At 40.4% G+C, this 21,384-nt stretch overlaps 1 long non-coding RNA gene across 1 annotated transcript in view; it reads right to left on the reverse strand.

The window, feature by feature from the left end:
• The window catches only part of LOC118144365 (uncharacterized), a 126,141-nt gene that overhangs the window by 82,185 nt on the left and 22,572 nt on the right, over window positions 1-21,384 (reverse strand). The window contains exon 2 of the long non-coding RNA XR_004729140.2: window positions 3,010-3,108. This is a non-coding gene — a long non-coding RNA (uncharacterized LOC118144365). The remainder of the gene's footprint in view (window positions 1-3,009; window positions 3,109-21,384) is intronic.

Here is a 21,384-nt window from a genome sequence, read left to right on the forward strand (position 1 = left end):
CTGGAACAGCTGACACTAAGGATGAAATAAGCCCACTGCTTCTCAGAACCAGCACACAGAGAGAAACTGCCAACAAAGAGAGGAAAACAAAGCCAAGAAATGCAGCAAAAGAGAGATCAAATCTTGATCACATCATTTGGGCACCCAGCTCTCTAGCCAGATCTTTGAACTTTTGGGTATGGTGGCTAACAACTTCTCTTTCTGCTGAAGCCAGATTTAATTTGATTTCCTTCACCTGCAACAAACTGATTCCTAATTAATGCAACAGGAGGAAGAAAAGAGATCTGTGTATAAGCATTGTCGAATTCTAGACCCTTTCCTCTAAGAGGGCGAGTGAGGTCATAGAGGAAGGCACTACCATGGGATATATCACACAGGTAAGGCTAAAGCAAAATCCTGAGCTAAATTCACAACATCAATCAGGAGAAAAGGGAAAGACTAAGAACACAGATGTTTTATCACTCCATTCTGCAGCAGGTGTGAAAGTGCCAATTTGGATTTAAAAGAGCATGAAACAAATGCAACCCTCATGGCTCCACCACTGTGAAAGAGGTGCTGGGTAAGTAAATTTCCTAGCTCAATGGTCTTCAAAGTGGAAGGGTTGCACAAGATGATCCATTGGGGAGCAGAAAAAAAATTAGAACTTATATTTATAGCTATCTTAGTGAAAGTCTGTTTGAAGCTTTACGAGTAGTTTGAGTGTGGATTGACCCTGGCACCCTCATTCAGTCTGTACTGGGAAACAGACCACAAGAAACCCAAGAGAAGTTGGGTATTACACAATATGAGAGGGATAATAGTGGTATTCTTGTCTCCTTATCCCCACTATTACTTCTGATAAGCTTCCAATGCCTCCTCTTTAAATCTCCTAATATTCATTCTAGAGCACCAAGAATGCCTATTAATTGGCATTCCTCTCTCTGTACCCCAGTGATGCTCTGAGATACTGAAAGATGAGTTCTCTTTCCTTGCGTTAAATGACCCCAGGCGACTGATCTCCTAATTAACCCTTCCTCTTCCTCCTCCTTGGCCCTCTAGCCTCTCTCCCAACAAAAGTGAGTTTGCCAAGAGAAACAATGCCCCAAACTTGTGCATAAAAAGCTTAACTTTACATAGAGGCTTTTGTTTAAACATGCAACTTCCAGTTTAATGGGAGTCAAGTGGCCAAGTACCTAAATTAAGGAACATGAAATAATGCTCTGCAGTGTTCTTTTTTTTTTTTTTTTTTTAGAGAGACAGAGTCTTTCCTCACTCTGTTGCCCAGGCTGCTGGAGTGCAGTGGCATGATCTCAGCTCACTGAAAACTCTGCCTCCTGGGTTCAAGCAATTCTTCTGCCTCAGCCTCCTAAATAGCTGGCACTACAAGTACGTGCCACCATGTCCGGCTGATTTTTGTATTTTTAGTAGAGACAGGGTGTCACCATATTGGCCAGGTTGGTCTCTAACTCCTGACCTCATGATCCACCCACCTTGGCCTCCGAAGGTGTTGAGATTACAGATGTGAGCTACCATGCCCAGCCACTCTGAAATGTTCTTTAGTTCACCCCACAAACTGGTTTTTCTAAGCACATTCTGAATCTCTCTCTCTCTCTCTTTCTCTTTCTCCCCCAACCCTACTCCATGATCAAAAAGAAAGTTGAGGCTTCAGGGGATCAAAAAGCAGATCATCCACCCCAAACCATTTTTACCTGGGGTGACACAGAAATATCACCATCCAAGTTTGCTAAAACAGCAGCTGGATCTCGCTTGTAAAGGAGTTCCAACAGGGGAGGAAGGGGATAAAAAAGAAACAGTCACTAGAGTGAATCGGCAACCAACAGAATGGGAAAAAATTTTTGCAGTTTACCCATCTGACAAAGGGCTGATATCCAGAATTTACAAAGAACTCAAACAGATTTACAAGAAAAAAACAAACAACTCCATTCAAAAGTGGGCAAAGGATATGAACCGACACTTTACGAAAGAAGACATATATGAGGCCAACAATCATATGAAAAAATGCTCATCGTCACTGGTCATCAGAGAGATGCAAATCAAAACCACATTGAGATACCATCTCACGCCAGTTAGAATGGCAATCATTAAAAAATCTGGAGACAACAGATGCTGGAGAGGATGTGGAGAAAAAGGAACACTTTTACACTGTTGGTGGGAGTGTAAATTAGTCCAACCATTGTGGAAGACAGTGTGGCGATTCCTCAAGGCCTTAGAAATAGAAATTCCATTTGACCCAGCAATCCCATTACTGGGTGTATACCCAAAGGACTATAAATCATTCTACTATAAGGACACATGCACACGAATGTTTATTGCAGCACTGTTTACAATAGCAGAGACCTGGAATCAACCCAAATGCCCATTGATGATAGACTGGATTGGGAAAATGTGGCACATATACACCATGGAATATTATGCAGCAATCAGAAATGATGAGTTCGTGTCGTTTGTAGGGACATGGATGAATCTGGACATCATTCTCAGCAAACTGACACAAGAACAGAAAATGAAACACTGCATATTCTCACTCATAGGCGGGTGATGAAAAATGAGAACACATGGACACAGAGAGGGAAGTACTAAACACTGGGTTCTATTGGGGGGAAAAGGGGAGGGCCAGTGGGAGGGGGTGGTGGGGAGGGATAGCCTGGGGAGAAACGCCAAATGTGGGTGAAGGGGTGAAAGCAAACAGAACACACTGCCATGTGTGTACCTATGCAACTGTATTGCATGCTATGCACATGTACCCCAAAACCTAAAATGCAATAAAAAAATAAGAAAAAAAAATTTACAAAGACAATAAATTCAACACTCTTTTCTCATTATACCAGAGCTTGTAAGAGGATTGCATTACACATCTAGCAACTCTAGGGCATCTGACATGTGGTCTCATTTGCAAACATTTTATTTACACTTTATGATTTCATGAACCACTGACTGCGTAAAGTAGCCCAACTGGCCTCCTCCTCTCTTCTTCAAGTTAATGACATTTTAAATTTTCAGAAAACTCACCAATGAAGAACAGCAGATAGACGAACAGAGCTAGCCAGGAAGTGGGTCAGATGGTAATACATTGAGTCTTCTTTTCCTCTAGGGCTTCAGTTTCCCCATCTATAAAATCAGAGAGCTAGATTATAAGGGTCCCAAATCTACATTTCGACCAAGACCAGGCAAGTAATACAAATGAATGGAAGGAGTTGGGTCTAATAGTACGGGTCAAATATCTGACAGGCACTGAGAGAGGAAGATACTGGGAGCAGAAAGGGAAATGCACCATGATCCGTGCTCTGGTGAAGTGTTTGACCTTATGAGAGAGGTGAGCATATAGGCAGCTACCAACAAATCTGATAAAAGCTGTGTTCATCATTCCATATGAATAGCAGGAGGGTTGGACTAGTCCCTCCCAGAGGAATCCTGGAAGATTGTGTATAATAAGTGAGAAGGCATTTGAGGGGAGAAGAGGAGTTTTTCAGGTGAAGAAGTGGGAAGAACAAGAGAACAGGAATGGCATTTCAAGTGGAAAAAACCGCCTGTGCCAAGTCACGGTGACCTGAAAAACAACTATATTAGGGGAGAAAAAAGAAGTGTGTTAGGGCTGGAAGGTCCACACATGAAGTTATGGGGTGAGTTGGAAATAAATGACAAGGAAGCTTGAAGCATTTATCTTGAGAGTAATAGGAAGCCAGGGGTATGCAGGGGTATGTTCTAAATTGTTGAGAAAACTGGTGATATTTACATTTTAGGAAGTTTGCTCTGTCTGCAGGGTGAGGAATGGGTGAGAGCTGCACTATCCAACATGGTGGTCGTTAGCCACATTTGGCTACTGAGCCCTTGGCACATGGCCAGTCCAAACTGAGACGTGCTACGTAAACTAAAAATAAAGCCTTAAGCCCCCTGCCCCACTGACAGAACAGACCCCTCTTGGCCAAAGAGACCCCCAGAAAAACCTTAAGTGAGTTCACAGCCATGACAAGAACAGGAGGTTCAACACACCTTGTTATACCCCCTCTTTTGTGTAGTTTAGACACAACTGACCAGCATTCATGTTAAAATAGAGATCACGAGACTGACAAAATGAATTCTTTGTAGCAGTAAGATACTAAGTTATAAACAGGGCCTAAGGCCATGCCAGGAAAGGGTTAAGTCACATACTCCTACACTTAAAGAATAAACTGTATGCTAACTGCCATGAGGTTTTTCTTTTTCTCTAGCAGCTATACAAGCAAGCGTCTTGAGATAAGCAATGTTAAAGCAACTGCAGCTTACCAACCACCAGACACTGACTGATCCTCCTCAACACCATTCCCGTTCCACCAGCCATAACTACAGCTTGGATTAGCCAAGAAACTGATTTCAATAACATTGTCCTAATAAAAAGACCACCAGCCATAGACTGATGCTGGCAAGTTTACAGAGGCTGCACGTATGAGTGCCTTCTTCCTAAAAACACATTTTGACACGTTAAGACCTAATTATAATACAAGCAAATGTTAAGCCCCACCCCAAGGTGAAGTCGTATGTAATATGAATATTTGTTCAGTACACGTCATAACTGCCTTCATAAATACTCATAACTCTTCTTGTAACCTGTTGAATATGTATACTTGGCCACCCCCATCAGCTAATCCACAATTGAGAGCCTACTATGTACCACTAAATGCCACTGCAGGGACAGAATATTTCTTAAATGAATTCACAGAGCTCACAGGGAAGGTTTCAACATGTTCCTCTCCAGTGAGCACAGGTGGGACAATTGGAGATCAAGTTCAGATCTGGAAGCTCATTCAGTAATTCCAACTTTTTGAAGTCTCAGTTGGTGAACTATTACGGAACATTTCCCAAAACACTTAACTCCAACAACAAGGTTTTAGTGTTTGGCAACATACAAGCAGAATGCAATTAAGCCTTGGAACTGTGTACTGAGTGTCCATCAGCTGGAGCCAAATGGGGATGTAGTGAGGCAAGGCTCCTTTCGGAGTATGGAACAAGCCCATCTGTGCCTCAGACCCCCAGAGTGGAGACACCACAGTGAGATCTGGCTAACGGTGGTGAGAACCCCTTGTCATCAATGAAGGAGGCATGTCCTTACAAGGACATAAAGCAAAGAGGTACTAAAGTCATGAAAAATAAGATGGCCCCTCTCTCTTGGACAGAGCTTAAAGAAAAATCAGAACCATTTCTATTCTTATTTGATAGACTTGTGTTCTCATTCACATCATCTCCAGGCACTGTGAATGCTGATTCAAATGGTAATTGTTGTTAACATTTACTGGGTAGGTAAATGTGCCAGGAACCATCATAAGTACTTTATATGCATCAAATTTTTAAAATAGGAGGAAGGGGTCATTATCAATACTTTATAATGAGGAAACTGAAGCTCAGAGAGGTGCAGCAATTTGGTTGCAAGTGACAGAGTCTAAACTCAAACTAACTGAGACTAAAGGGGAATTTGTTGCCTCGAGAAGTACAATGAAGTGTTGAAACATCAAGCTCTGAAATGAACAAAGATGCAGATGGGTCTTTGATACAACTGGTACCAGTGGCGTTTTCTCTCTGCTTCTCTCTTCTTCTCTCTGTGCGTCAGCCACATCCTATTCTGCTGCATGCCAGCTTCTAACACAGGTGGCAATGGGGCTTCTCAACTCCCCATGCTCTCCTGTGTTCTGGTTTCAAAAATTTTAGGGCAAAGCTCTGATTGGTCCAGCTTGCATCAGGTGTTCACCTTGAACCAATCAACAGTAACCAAGAGAGAAAGATAATGTAAAAACACGGCAGATCACTAAAATCACATGGGTTGGAGTCAAGGAAGAAGAAAGAAATTGATTTCCCAAAATCAAGAATGATATATTGTTCCCAGAAGAAAGCAAAAACTACCTATTATAGTCCACTACCAAGAATGAGAGCCAACAAGACTATTAGGTAGGGAGGACACTGACTCCTCCTTACGGTTACACACTCTGAAAGTCCTCAGAAAATCTGAGGTCCAGACCATGTATGACATGCCAACTTAACTGAATAGTCACTGGCTTTTTACAGCGTGCTGGCATTACATTCCAGGCTACCACATAGCATGGCCTCAGGAAATATTTGTTGGGTGAATAATGCGAAGATGAATAAAACAAGGTCCCTCTACTCAGAGAACTTACAGCTTAGTAGGTGATAAAGGCAAAGAAACAGCCCCAAAGAGATACAGAACATAGTCTGAGAACTCAGACAAATGGAAGATCACATTGGTTTGAGAACACATAGGGAGACAGTAAGTTAAAAAGTCATCAAGGAGAGAGGTCCTATTTGATATAAGCCTTGAAAACAGAATGAGATTTCTTTCTTTCTTTTTTTTTTTTTTGAGACAGAGTTTCGCTCTTGTTACCCAGGCTGGAATGCAATGGCGCGATCTCGGCTCACGGCAACCTCCGCCTCCTGGGTTCAGGCAATTCTCCTGCCTCAGCCTCCTGAGTAGCTGGGATTACAGGCACACGCCAACGTGCCCAGCTAATTTTTTGTATTTTTAGTAGAGACGGGGTTTCACCATGTTGACCAGGATGGTCTCAATCTCTTGACCTCGTGATCCAGCTGCCTCAGCCTCCCAAAGTGCTGGGATTTCAATAGGCAGAGATACAAGAAAAATTTGTCCCAGCTACAGCAAGCTATGTGAGTGAAGTCATGGAGACAGGGATGGACATCTCATCCAGGTTTTTGTAAATTATACTAAAATATACATAATATAAAATTTTCCATTTTAATCATTTTTAAGTTTACAATTCAATGGCATGAATTACATTCACATTGCTGTACAACCATCATCACTGTCTTGAAACTCTTTCTGTCTTCCAAAACTCTTCCATCACCCTGGCAGAAACTCTGTTTCTGCAATAACTCCCCATTCCCAGGAACGTGGTAATCTCTACTCTACTTTCTATCTCCATAAATTTACCTAATCTATATATTTTGTGAAAGTGAAATTGTACAACATTTATCACTTTGTATTTGGCTTATATCACTTAGCATAATGTGTCCAAGTTTCATCCGTGTTGAGGGATGTCCTGTATCTTCATTCCTTTGTATACCTAGGTAATATCTCATCATATGAATATTCCACATTCCCTTTCTTCATTCATTGGTGGATGGATATTTGGTTTGTTTCCACCTTTTGTGCTGCAATGGCCAATAAACATTGATCTGTTCAAGTCCTTGTTTTCAATTCTTTTGGTTATCTACCCAGAAGAGAAATTGCTGGGTTGTATAGTAATTCTGTTTAGCGTTTTGAGGAACCATCATACTGCTTTCTGCAGCAGCTGCAGCATTTTACATTCCCACCAGCGATGTATAAGGGTCCCAGTTTCTCTGCATCCTTGCCAACACTTGTTATATTCCATTGTTATTATTGTTGTTTTTAACAGCCATTCTAATAAAGGTGAAGTGGTATCTCATTGTGGTTTTTGATTTGCCTTTTTTTAATGACTAAGGGTGTTTGGCATCTTTTCATGTGCTTATTCAAGCCATCCAGTTTTACTAGTGCACAACCCAACCATCATAAATCCAAGATGTTTAGGTTTATTGCATAGGCAATAGAAAGCCAGTGGTAGTTTGGAAGCTGAAGAGTAGCATGATCAGAAATATAAGACCTTGGCAGAGGAGTATAAAATGAAGCCAGAGGACTGGTTAAGAGGCTACTTCGATGGTCCAAGCGAGGGACCTGCCACCTCCCAAACCTGAGCCAGGGAGGTCATAGTGGCAATGGAAGGAAAGGGACAGGTTCCAGACACAGCATCTTTTCAACACAATGGAAGCCACCTATGTGCAATCACATAAAGAACTGGTTATGTAAGTGTGGTATAGCCTATGTGATGAATTGCTCTGCATCTGTAAAAATGATGCCGATGAATAAATGAAACAGAAAGATGTTCCCAAGTAAGTGAAAAAAAATTAAGGTTACAACACAGAGCATACATCATGATCTCATTTTTAGATAGATGATGCATAATTAGATCAGAATGCAAGGAGAAGGACAGATACTGAAGGGGGAAAAGACCTTGAAAACCACACACACATATGTGAATAATGATCACCTCTTGCTAAACTAACCTCTCACCAAGATACTTGCATGTTCTCTTTTGTTTTCTCCCTTGCCTTTATCACTATCTGAAAATATCTTATTCATTTGTTCATCTGTTCATAAATTCCAGGAAGGAGGGATTGTGTCTGTTTTGTTCTCCCTCTATTCCCAGAACCTAGAATCTAGCCACAGGTGAAGCTCCATAGACATTTTTTGATGAAATCTTTCAGTGACGGGATCCATTTTTATTCTCTTACATATATTTTTAAATGTAAGAAATGAATCTATGACCTTCATTATAAAAAAAGTAGCAAAGAAAAAGACATAAACAGGCATTCGTCTCACCACCATCACCAATGCCACCGGTTCTTTGATCATAGCTGTTACCCCTGAAAGGACCTCAAAGGCAGAGTCTAACACCAGATCCCACTAGCACATCAAAGTGCTTTTCTCAGCCTGTGAACCCACTCAATGCCTCTCTTCCCTTCCTTCAGCTTCCTGAGTATCCACTTCCTCCACCTGTGCCCACTCAGCACAGGATGTTATTAACACCATCACACCCCACGGACTTAGAAGCCTGGAATAACCTGCTACTGGTAGGGCAGACACTTGGAAGACTCCTCCAGGAAGAGGAGGTCATCAATCACTGCCCACGCTTGTCCCATCCTCATTTCTCACCTCCCTTGCCCCCAGTCCTAGGGACTGTGGAGATCATTTTTAAACACTAGAACTGGCTAACATGGGAGGAGGATATCAGCCTGTGGGCATGGAAAAGTACAAGCGAAGCCAAGAAGCCTAATCAGAAATTCGTCTTATGATTTTTGGGCATCAGCACCTGGCTCTTGGGCCCAGTGTTTCTGAAACAGAGACTAACCAACATTGGGTCTGGATCCCTATGAAATAAAAGAGACATGAGCCACTAACAATGAAGTGTCAGTGTTTTTTAGGTAATTTAACATATTATTTTATTTGTTTGTTTGTTGAAACAGAGTCTTGCTCTGTCATTCAGGTTGGAGTACAGTGGCACAATCATAGCTCACTGCAGCCTCCAAATCCTAGACTCAATCAATCCTCTTGCCTCAGTCTCCCAAGCAACTAGGAACACAGTTGTGCACCACCACACCTGGCTTTTTTAAATGTTTGTAGAGACAGGGTCCCGCTATGTTTTCCAGGCTGGACTTAAACTTCAGGCCTCAAGTGATCCTCCTGCCTCAGCCTCCCAAAGCACTGGGATTGCAGGCATGAGCCATCGTGCCTGGACATACAATATTTTACTGTATGATATGCTATATAGAGAAAAGGACATATATTTATATACTACATGTATGTGCTATATGAAATTATACAGATCATTGTATTTTACCACATACATATATAGAGGAGGTTCATTCATTTATTCATTTGTTCTGTGAAACTGAATTCTGATATTTTCTACTACCTTATAGACTCAAAGTGGGGACAAACAGGTATTTTAAAACCACCAGTATTTTTTTTAGCTACTCATCAGACAGAAATTGAGTTTGTCACAGTGAGTCTGAAGAAAAGAGGAGGGAAAACTCGTTTTGTTTTGGGAGAACACTCTTGGACTCTTGGAGGCATTTCAGTTAAGCAAAGGGGTAGCAATTTCCTCTTCTTTTTTTTTTTTAAGATGGAATCTTGTTCTGTCACCCAGGCTGAAGTACAGTGGCACAATCTCAGCTCACTGCAACCTCCACCTCCCAGCTCAAGTGATTCTTATGTTTCAGCCTCCTGAGTAGTTGGGATTACAAGTGCTCACCACCATGCCTGGTTAAATTTTTGTATTTTTAGCAGAGATGAGGTTTCACCATGTTAGACAGGCTGGTCTCAATCTCCCAACCTCAAGCAATCAGCCCATCTTGGCCTACCAAAGCGCTGGAATTACAGGTGTGAACCACCGTGCCTGGCTAAAATCTCTTCTGAAAAGGTCTTCACAGAGGGAAGAAATGCATCCCTCTGAAGAATACTTCTATGTGATGGAGAGGAAAGGATGCTCCTTCCTCTCAGGAACAAAGTGGAAGTTGGGATTTGGAGGAGAGCAGTCAAAGACACCACCGATATGGGAAACAGGCAGAGCCCACAACACCGTGGCAGGAGAGAAAGGTTCACTAGCGGGGGTGCTCATGAGCACAATGTATGAACTCTAAAACAGGATTTAGGATCCAGGTTTTCCTATGATGTTTTTCTGCTCTCACCTCTAGGTCTCTAGTAAAAGAAGTGGGGCTAATGAGGGCAATGAAAGATGTCCAGCCAGAGAACTTAGGAGGAGGCTTCCAGGGGAATACTCTTTTTTTTGAGACGGAGTTTCGCTCTTGTTACCCAGGCTGGAGTGCAATGGCACGATCTCGGCTCACCACAACCTCTGCCTCTTGGGTTCAGGCAATTCCCCTGCCTCAGCCTCCTGAGTAGCTGGAATTACAGGCACACGCCACGATGCCCAGCTAATTTTTTGTATTTTTTTTTAGGAGAGATGGGGTTTCACCATGTTGACCAGGATGGTCTTGATCTCTTGACCTCGTGATCCACCCACCTCGGCCTCCCAAAGTGCTGGGATTACAGGCTTGAACCACTGCACCTGGCCGGGAATACTCTTAAAACAGATGTGGGAACATGAAAGCATTCCTCAGGGACCCTCAGAAATGCCCGGGGAGGACTGCCTGGTACAAAACTGCAATTCTTCTGGATCAACACAAAACAGAGCTTAAACAATTATATAATAACTGTAATGGAAGAGGACCCATGAAAGCTGGAAAATCCCAAGACATCTGCGTTATGATGAACTTCACAGAATGACTGAGATCAAGTCTGTATTCAGAAATAGAGAGACAATGGTGAGACTGGTCGCAGTGGCTCATGCCTGTAATCCCAGCACTTTGGGATGCCATGGTGGGCAGATCACGAGGTTGGGAGTTCAAGTCCAGCCTGGCCAACATGGTGAAACCCCGTCTCTACTAAAAAAAAAAAAAATGAGCTGGGCATGATGGCACATGCCTGTAATCTCAGCTACTGGGGAGGTTGAGGCAGGAGAATCGCTTGAACCCAGGAGGAGGAGATTGCAGTAAGCCAAGATTACACCACTGCGCTCCAACCTGGGCAACACAGAGAGACTCCACCTCAAAAATAATAATAAAATAAAAATAGCTTATGGTCTTGAGCACAGGTCTAAGTGCCAGGTGCTGTGCCAAGTATGCTTTGCTATAATAATATTATAATTTGGATTTTTTTTTTTAGAGCTCTATCACTCAGGCTGGAGTGCAGTGGCATAATTATAGCTCATTCTAACCTTGAACTCCTGGGCTCAAGTGATCTTTTCACCTCAGTCTCCTGAGTAGCTATGGCTACAGGCAGGTGCCACCATACCCAGCTGATTGGTTTAAATTTTTTATAGAGATGAGGTCTCACTATGTTGCCCAGGCTTGTCTTGAACTCCTGACCTCAAACCATCTTTCCACCCCAGTCTTCCAAAGCACTGAGATTACAGGCATGAGCCATTGCACCCAGCCTATAATTTGGCTTTCTTCTGGACTTTCTTGAATGAGAAAGAGCAGGCTATTGCGCTAATTTTCCAAGAATTTAGCATAACTGGGTGGTATCATCCTGTCTCTTCAAAGAAAGTGTTAAATGACTGCCCTAAGCACCTCCTCTCAAGCTCCCCAAATGCCAAGCAAGAAAAGATCATTGGGTCCAATCTTGCCACTCTATATACATATTTTTAAAACTATTTAGCTGCCAGGCATGGTGGCTTACACCTGTAATCCCAGCACTTTGGGAGGCTGAGGTGGGCAGATCACCTGAGATCCAGAGTTCAAGACCAGCCTGGCCAACATGGTGAAACCCCATCTCTACTAAATATACAAAAATTAGCCAGGCATGGTGGTGCGCACCTGTAATCTCAGCTACTCGGGAGGCTGCGGCAGGAGAATTGCTTGAACCAGGGAGGTGAAGGCTGCAGTGAGCTGAAATTTCACCACTGCACTACAGCCTTGGAGACGGAGTGTGACTCCATCTAAATAAAAAGAAGGAAAAAAAAAACTATTTAGACAGAATTAAAGGAAAATACACCCAAACATAGCAACCATCCTGCCACCTCTGGTGACTCTATTTACCACCACTTCCCCTTGCCCCAGTGACCATCTTCTGGTCACAAATTGGAAAAAGGGATCACAGAAAACCAAGCGGCCTTAGGGTCACCAGAGCATCCTGCCCAACAAGGCAACATTTGCTAAGAGTGATTCACTGTTGGGGAGAGACAAGTTTAACAGGCATCTAGGCAGGAAGCACTGCCCTGTTTATTGATGGAGAACTGTTTGCCAGCATAAGAGCTCTTTGGGGATTTTTGAGATATTTGGCAAGCCCCAGTCCCAAAGGCTGCTATGTACTAAGAAAGGACCTGTGGGCCTCTGAAAACTCAGCAGCTAAAAGGTCACCTCCTTAGAAGCCTGTTAAGGGAACATCATGAAAAGTTCTCCATCCCAGGAGGATGCATGGGAGCAAGCTACTGTGTCTCTCTTTAAGAGATGCCCCTCCTCTAGGAGTAAGTAATGCCCTCCACCCCATTCCCTGTAACTTCTCCCTTGGAGAAGTTCTCCCTTAGAGCAATTTGCAAAACTGTAATTTAGCATGTGTGTATTTTTTATACCCACAAGGCTTCCAGTTCTGTGTGTTCACTGTGCTGCACTAGCACATGCCAGAAGCATGATAAAAATGTGTTGACCACGAGAGATATCACCTCACATCCACAAAGATGCCCATAGTCAAACGAAATTGAAAATAACAAATACTAGTGAGAATGTGGATAAACCGGAACCCTTGTGCACCATTGGTAAGAATGTAAAATAGTGTCACCATTACAAAAAGAGCATGGCAGCTCTTCAAAACATTAAAAAGATAGTTGAAAGCAGGGTCTCAAAAAGAAACTTGCATATCTATTTTCATAGCATCATTCACAACAGCCAAAAGGTGGAAGCAACCTAAATGTCCACTGACAGACATTTAGCTTTGTGGAACAAAACCCAATCCAAGCCCATTCAAGCAAAAAACAAAAATTCATTGGCTCAAATTAAAAAAAAAAAAAAAAGAAATCCAAAGATAGATGTTTTAGGCATAGCAGGATCCAGGTGTTCAAAATGGAAGATTTCAAAACATATCTTGCAGTAACCAAGTCTTTGAACAATACAATTTAATGTAATAGATATATACAGAACCCAGTACCCAGCAATTAGAGAACACACATTATTCTCATTTACATATGAAACATTTACAAAAATTGACCACATTTCAGGCAGTAGTGTTTCAACAACTTTCAAAGAATCAATTATCATATAGACTATGATCTCTGATCACAACATAATGTAGTCAATAACAAAAAGAAAACAAAAAATACTGACATTAGAGAACATGCTTCTCAATTTTAAAAAGAAGAACATACTTCTATATAGCATGAATCAAAGAAAAATCACGTAGAAAATGTAAAAATATGTACAATTGAAAATAACGAAAATGCTATAAATTAAAATTTATGGAATGCACCTGGTGAAATACTTCAAACAAAATATATAGTCTTCAATTTTTATATTAAAAGTAAAGGCTAAAAGTAAGTGACCTAGATATCCAGCTTAGGAAGTTATAAATACAGCAAAGTAAGCTCAAAGAAAGAAGAAAGGCAATAGCAACAGTAAAAGGAATGTAAATTAATAGGCTGGGCACAGTGGCTCATGCCTGTACTCCTGGAACTTTGGGAGGCCAAGGCAGACAGATCATCCAAGGTCAGGAGTTCGAGACCAACCTGGCCAATATGGTGAAACCCCGTCTCTACTAAAAATACAAAAAATTAGCCAGGCATGGTGGTACACTCCTGTGATCCTAGTTACTTGGGAGGCTGAGGTAGGAGAATCACTTGAACCCGGGAGGTGAGTGAGCCAAGGTTGCAGTGAGCCAAGATCACACCAATGCACTCTGGCCTGGGTGACAAGAGCAAAAACTCTGTCTCAAATAATAATAATAATAATAATAATAATAATAATAATAATATAAATTAATAAACCAAAATTACAACAGAAATGATTTTACAAAAAAACAAATGGTGGTTCTTCAAGAAAAAATAATAATGGATGCAGTCCTCTGCTAAGATTGATCTAGTAAAAAGAGAGAAAAAGCACAAATAAGGAATATGTCTAAAAATACCCAAAAGAGAGATTTTAAAAGACAAAAAAATACTATGAAAAATTTTATGACAATAAATTTGACAGTTTAGACTACATGGAAAATTATATTATATTTTACAAAACCTGGCTCAGAAATAAATAGAAAACATGAATAGTTCTAAATGAAGAAAATTCATCAGCAATTTAAAATATTCCCTCAAAGGAAAGAAAAAGATCTAGGTAGGATTGTAAACAACTTACAGCAAATTCTCAAGAAACCTAATTCCAGTTTTATACAAGTGCTTCCAAAGAATTCCTAAGAGGAAATGTACCTGCTAATCTAATTTCGATACCAAAACCAGACAGAAAATGAAAAAGGAAAGTTACATAATAATCTTGCAAATAAACATATGTGCAAAAATCCTTAATATCGGAAAGCAAAACCTAGCTATATTATGAAATATATCATTTATATATCATATCATGAACTATATAATAAAATCCATCATGGCCAATTTGGCTTATACCAGGAACATAAGATTAGCTTAATCTTTACAAATTCTTTCATGTTAATTGTCACATTTTCAGATCAAAGGAAAAAACTATATGATCATGTCAATGGATGAAGAAAAGTTATTGGATAGAATTCAACATTCATTCATAATTTGTTTTTAAAGAGAGAGAACACTTAACAAACTAGGAATAGAAGAAAAAACATTTAACTTTATAAATGTATCAACCTAAAACCTGTAGCAGAAATCATAATTGCAGGTGAAATTCAGAAGTATTCCCTTTAGAGGAGGGAACCAAAGAAGTGCCCTCATTCTCACTTCTTCCATTCAAAATCACACTGGATATACTAACCAATGCAATAATATGACGTGAATTAAACCAAGGTAGAAGGATTAAAATATGGTAAAAAATGAATTGCTTGCAATCAATGTGATTATCCACATAGAAACTGCAAAGACTCTATAATTTATTAGAATAAATTAGACAATTTAGCAAGGTAATTGAATATAATAGTGATTTTAAAAAATGGCTGTAATTCTCTGCATCAACAACAAACAGAAATATAACATTTAAAATACTCAACTGGCCAGACATGGTGGCTCAGGTCTGTAATCCCAGTACTTTGGTAGGCTGAGGCAGGGTGGATCACTTAAGGTCAGGAGTTTGAGACCAGCCTGGCCAACATGGCAAAACCACATCTCTGCTACATTAAGAATTAGCCAGGCTTGAACCCAGGAGGCAGAGGTTGCAGTGAGCTGAGATTGTGCCACTGCACTCCAGCCTTGGTGACAGAGCAAGACTCTATCTTAAAAAATAATAAATAATAAAAATAAAATAAAACACTTAACAATGATGGCAAAATAAATTGATATCCAGAAATACAGCTATTTTAAAAGTAAGCAGAGCCTCAAGTAGAAAATTACACAACTATACAACTCCCTTGAAGGACATTAAAGACATATATATATCAAGAAAGATATTTCTCCCCAAAGTTGATTATATAAATGTTTAGGTAATTTCCAGTAAAATTCTAGTAAGGTTGTGTGTGTGTGTGTGTGTGTGTGTGTGTGTGTGTGTGAAACTTGAAAAGCTAATTCTAAAAGAGAAAAAAAGCCAAAAAGAGCCAGGACATTTTTTGGAAAAGAAAAATAAATCAAGACTTATCTTAGAAAATGATAGCAATTAAGATAGTACTTTATTGGTACAAAAATTAAAAATAGTTTAATGAAACAGAGTAGAGAGTACAGACACAGTACTAGACATATGACAAAAGAAATACCAAAGGTCACTAGCAAAAGTATACCTCTGTGCTATAAACACAAGTAGGACATAAGCTATTCATTAAAAAGTTTTTTAATTTGATTCCTACTTCACACCATTAAAAAACTCTGCCATTGCAGTACAAAAGCAGCCATAAACAAAATATAAACGAATGGGTGTGGGCAGATTTGACCCACAGCTGTAATGTGCCAACCCAGATCTAGACTTTTAAAAGTGATACATAAAATATTAACAAGGTAAATGAAACTTAAAAGGAGTCTCATGTTATGAATAACAAAAAAGAATAATCTTCCAGTATTTGAAACTATTATGCAACTTAGCAAAAAGTTGCTCATCTCATTGACAAAGAAGTGAAGTTCCCATATCTTCATTGTTTCATTTTTACCTTTCTCATTAACCTAAACAAAAATATCCACTAACACTCATGTCAAAACTACACTCATTCATCAGTGCAACCCTAGGTTGGCCAGAGATACAAGAATTTGACAAAAATCAATAAGAATTCTGAGACAATTGGATATCTGAAATTTACTGTTAAAATATTGTATATTTTTTAGGGAGGGAGCCCAAGATGGCCGAAAAGGAGCTTCTCCAGAGTGTAGCTCCCACCGACTGGGGAAAGACACAGAACCAGAGCAATATCTGCATCAATGAGCAAGGTACCAGGTTCATTCCAAAGGGACTGATTGAACAGTGGGATTAACCCCCCAAAAGATGGCAAAAGCAGCCCAAGGAGGGCAAGCTGAGGCAAGGTGGGGCACTGCCCTACCTGGGAAGTGTATCTGGCATGGAGGATGTGGGGGGCATCACTTCCTTGGTCCTCCAAATCAGATACAGCAATTCACTCCGAGACTTCAGCAGCACACAGCCCAGGAAAACGCTGCCTGGCTGAGAACTGACCCGAGATGCAGACCTGGGCAACAGCCCAGGCCAGCAGCCCCAGCCAGACCGGCGTCTTGTCCGCCCAGATCAGGGCGGAGACGTGGACTAACACCGAGAAGGCTTATGAGAAGGAACTGCCCATCCCACAGAAGGGAGAATTGAAAGCAGGGAGGAGGATACGGTCAGACAGGTCCCACCTCAACAAGATCCAGTAACCAGAATCCCTCTCACGGGAGAGTTTCACATTTAGCACATCAGATGGAGCTCCAGCCAGGAGCAGCAGTGGGCTCAGCAAAGGGAAAGAAGCTCGCCATTGGAAAAGCAGGGCTAATCCCACCAGCAGAAGTGGAAACCAGGTGAAGAATAAACAGTAGCCTGGCTGAGACCAAGGCAGCCCAGCAGCACCTCCACAGGCAGACAACGGACAGACTGTCTCAAGCAGCATATTGACACCTGCGTTAAAAAAAAAAAAAAAGCCTCATACAGGAGAAATAACCCCAACTTTAACAGAAAGGACATTCACTCAGAAATCCCACCCAAAATCACCAACTTCAAAGATGGAGGATAGAAAAATCCACAAAAATGGGAAGAAACCAGCACAAAAAGGATGAAAACATCAAAGTCCAGAACACGTCTCCTCCTCAGAGAGATCACAATGACTCACCAACAAGACAACAAAACAGGTCAGAGAATGATTTTGATGAGCTGACAGAAGAGGCTTCAGAAGATGAGTAATAACAAACTTTTCTGAGCTAAAAGAACATGTTCTAACCCAATGCAAAGAAACTAAGAACCTTGCAAAAAAGATTAGATGAAATGCTAACTAGAATAACCAGCCTAGAGAAGAACATAAATGACTTGATGGAGCTTAAAAACACAGCACGAGAACTTCGTGAAGTTCTTCGTGAACTTGTGAAACACGTTTCAATAGCCTAATCAATCAAGCAGAAGAAAGGATATCACAGATTGAAGATCAACTCAACGAAATAAAAAGAGAAGGCACGAAAAGAGAAAAAAAGAGTGAAAAGAACTGAACAAAGCCTCCAAGAAATATGGGATTATGTGAAATGAACTAATCTATGCTTGATCGGTGTACCTGAAGAGGATGGGGAAAATGAATCCACGATGGAAAACACTCTCCAAAATATTATCCAGGAGAACTTCCCCAACCTAGCAGAGCAGGCCAACATTCAAATACAAGAAATACAAAGAACACCACAGAGACATTCCTCAAGAAGAACAACCCCAAGGCACATAATCATCAGATTCACCAGGGTTGAAATGAAGGAACAAATGCTAAGGGCAGCAAGAGAGAAAGGCCGGGTTACCCACAAAGGAAAGCCCATCAGACTCACAGTGGATCTCACAGCAGAAACCCTACAAACCAGAAGAAAGTGGGGGCCAATATTCAACATCCTTAAAGAAAAGAATTTTCAACCCAGAATCTCATATCCAGCCAAACTAAGCTTCATAAGTGAAGGAGAAATAAAATCCTTTACAGACAAGCAATTACTGAGAGATTTCATTGCCACTAGACCTGCCTCACAAGAGCTCCTGAAGGAAGCTCTAAACACAGAAAAAACATCCAGTACCAGCCACTAAAAAAATGAACCAAATGGTAAAGATCAACGACACAATGAGGAAACTGCTTCAACCAATGGGCAAAACAAACAACCAGTAACAAAATGACAGGATCAAATTCACACATAACAATACTAATGTTAAATGTAAATGACCTAAATGCCCCAATCAAAAGACATAGACTGGCAAACTGGGTAAAAAGTCAAGACCCATCAGTATGCTGTATACAGGAGACCCATCTCACATGCAAAGACACACACAGACTCAAAATAAAGGGATGGAAGAAGGGCTACCAAGCAAATGGAAAGCAAAAAAAAAAAAAGAAGAAAGGGTTGCAATCCTAGTCTCTGATAAAATGGACTTTAAACCAACAAAAATCAAAAGAGACAAAAAACGTCCTTACATACTAGTAAAAGGTCAATAAAACAAGAAGAGCTAACTATCCTAGGCATATATGCACTCAATGCAGGAGCACCCAGATACATAAAGCAAGTTGTTAATGACCTATGAAGAGACTTAGACTCCTGCACAATAATAGTGGGAGACTTTAACACCCCACTGTCAATATTAGACAGATCAACGAGACACAAAATCAACAGGGATATCCAGGACTTGGATGCAGAACTGGAACAAGAGGACCTAATAGACGTCTACAGAATTCTCCACCCAAAAGCCACAGAATATACATTCTTCTTAGCACCACATCGCACTTACTCTAAAATTGACCAAATAATTGGAAGTAAATCACTCCTCAGCAAATGCAAAAGAATGGAAATCACAACAAAGTCTCTCAGATCACAATGCAATCAAATTAGATCTCAGGATTAAGAAACTAACTGAAAACCACACAACTTCATGGAAACTGAACAACGGGCTCCTGAATGTAGACTGGATAAACAATGAAATAAAGGTGGAACTAAAGATTTTCTTCAAAACCAACAAGAATGAAGACACAGCATACAGAATCTCTGGGACGCATTCAAAGCAGTGTCTAGAGGGAAATTTATAGCAATAAATGCCCACATGATAAGTGACAAAAGATCTAAAATTGACATTCTATCATCAAAAGTGAAAGAGCTAGAAGAGCAAGATCACAAAAACTCAAAAGCTAGCAGAAGACAAGAAATAACTAAGATTAGAGCAGAAATGAATGAGATAAAGACACCAAAAAACCTTCAAAAAATCAATAAATACAGGAGCTGGTTTTCTAAAAAGATCAACAAAATAGATATACTGCTAGCCAGATTAATAAAAAAGAAAAGAGAGAAGAATCAAATAGATACAATAAAAAATGATAAAGGGGATATCACCACCAATCCCACAGAAATACAAACTACCATCAGATATTGCTACAAACACCTCTATGCACACAAACCAGTAAACCTGGAAGAAATGGATAAATCCCTAATGTTTGCACCCTCCCACGACTAAATCAGGAGGAAGTTGAAACCCTGAACAGACCAGTAACAAGACCTGAAGTTGAGGCAGCAATTAATAGCCTACCAACCAAAAAAAAGTCCAGGTCTGGAAGGGTTCTGAATTCTACCAGATGTACAAATAGAAGCTGGTACCATTCCTTCTGAAACTATTTAAACAATCCAAAAAGAGGGAATCCTTCCCAAATCATTTTACAAGACCAACATCATCCTGATACCAAAACCTGGCAGAGACCCAACAAAAAAAAGAAAACTTCAGGCCAATATCCATGATGAACATAGATGCAAAAATTTTCAATAAAATACTGGCAAACTAATTGCAACAGCACATCAAAAAGTTTACCCATTACAATCAAATCAGCTTCATCCCAGGGATGCAAGGCTGGCTCAAATACACAATTCCATAAATGTTATCCACCACATAAATAGAACCGAAGACAAAACCACATGATTATCTCAATAGACGCAGAGAAGGCCTTCGAGAAAATTAAACTGCCCTTTATGTTAAAAACTCTCAGTAAACTAGGTATCAATGGAATGTATCACAAAATAATAAAAGCTATTTATGACAAACCCACTGCCAATATCATACTTAATGGGCAAAAACTGGAAGCATTCCCTTTGAAATCTGACACCAGACAAGGATGCCCTCTCTCACCACTCTTATTCAATATAGTATTGAAAGTTTTAACCAGAGCAATCAGACAGGAAAAAGAAATAAAGGGTATTCAATTAGGAAAGGAGGAAGTCACATTGTTTCTATTTGCAGATGACATGATTGTATATTTAGAAGACCCCATCATTTCAGCCCAAATTCTCCTTAAGCCGATAAGCAACTTCAGCAAAATCTCAGGATACAAAATCATTGTGTAGAAATCACAAGCATTCCTATACACCAATAACAGACAAACAGAGAGCCAAATCAAGAGCAAACTCCCATTCACAATTGCTACAAGGAGATAAAATACGTAGGAATACAACTAACAAAAGAGGTAAAGGATCTCTTCAAGGAAAACTACAAACCACTGCTCAAGGAAATAAGAGAAGACACAAACAGATGGAAAAATATTCCATGATCATGGTTAGGAAGAATCAATACCGTGAAAATGGCCATACTGCCCAAAGTAATTTGTAGATTTAACACTATCCCCATCAAACTACCAATGACCTTCTTCACAGAACTGAAAAAAAGCCACTTTAAACTTCATAAGGAACAAAAAAAGAGCCCACATAGCCAAGACAATTCTAAGCAAAAAGAACAAAGCTGGTGGCATCATGCTCCTGGACTTCACGTTATCCTACAAGGCAACAGTAATCAAAACAGCATGGTACTGGTACCAAAACAGAGACATAGACCAATGGAACAGATCAGAGGCCTCAGGAGCAACACCACACATCTACAACCATCTCATCTTTGACAAACCTGACAAAAACAAGCAATGGGGAAAGGATCCCCTGTTTAATAAATGGTGTTGGG

The sequence above is a fragment of the Callithrix jacchus genome, chromosome 9 (assembly GCF_049354715.1).
Source record: "Callithrix jacchus isolate 240 chromosome 9, calJac240_pri, whole genome shotgun sequence".
Lineage (NCBI taxonomy): Eukaryota > Metazoa > Chordata > Mammalia > Primates > Cebidae > Callithrix > Callithrix jacchus.